The sequence below is a fragment of the Pteropus alecto genome, unplaced genomic scaffold (genome assembly GCF_000325575.1).
Source record: "Pteropus alecto unplaced genomic scaffold, ASM32557v1 scaffold38, whole genome shotgun sequence".
Lineage (NCBI taxonomy): Eukaryota > Metazoa > Chordata > Mammalia > Chiroptera > Pteropodidae > Pteropus > Pteropus alecto.
Genome location: NW_006442512.1, coordinates 7,441,775 through 7,442,607, shown reverse-complemented (window position 1 = coordinate 7,442,607; position 833 = coordinate 7,441,775). Strand labels below are relative to the sequence as shown.

Sequence of the window (833 nt, the reverse complement as noted above, 5' to 3'; positions counted from 1 at the left end):
ATTCTGCTAAATTTTTAATAACTTGCTAGTCTTATTGAGGTCTAGAGAATCCTTGAGTGCTGCAAACAAAAAGGGAAAAGACAAGCATTTGTACATAGAATACTGATAAACATTTACAAACGGGATTTCGGGTAGATCAACAATAAGAAAATTCTCCTTCACAGTGGAAATAAGGAGAGCTTGGTGCATGATGTCCTCCATGTGAGTTTCTTTCTTTTTTTTTTTCTTTTTTCTTTTTTTTTTTTTTAAGGCTAGGCAACCTTTGGTTGACCTCATAGTTTTCGAAGACCTTGTCAGTTTACAATCTCTTATTATTATTTTTTTTAATGCCTACAGCACCTGGTCTTCCCAGGTGGTCTCCCATCCAAGTACTAAGCAGGCCCAACCCTGCTTAGCTTCCGAGCTCAGGAGTCTGGCTTGTTCAGGGTAGCATGGTTGTAGATCCATGTGGATTTCTCAATTCCATGGAACAAGGGTATTAGGCTAACAGGAAGGATAACAAATCCACTTAACCACAAGTCAGAGATAGAGGCTAATTGTAGCCTAGAGAAGTAAAAAGAAAAAGAAAAATAGCATCTCTACTACTGGATGAGGGACAGGAAATTGTTCTGGGCCATAACTATTAAAAGTCTTTTTCAGTGGAGTGAAGTAGATTGATAAAAGAGAAATATCCTTACCTCCATCCTTCCCTCCACTACACAAACACCCAGCATCTACATTTCAAAGAACAACCTCTAGCAACTCAGCCTCACACAAGCATAAAATTATATTAGAGCAATGTGAAGCTTGCAGTATACTAAACGTAACTGTATCAACAACAAAATCCAAACAGT

At 37.9% G+C, this 833-nt stretch overlaps 1 pseudogene; it reads right to left on the bottom strand.

Moving 5' to 3' along the window:
• Positions 1–327: 327 nt before the first annotated feature.
• On the bottom strand, positions 328–443 carry LOC112471710 (annotated as a pseudogene).
• Between the last annotated feature and the right edge of the window lie 390 nt (positions 444–833).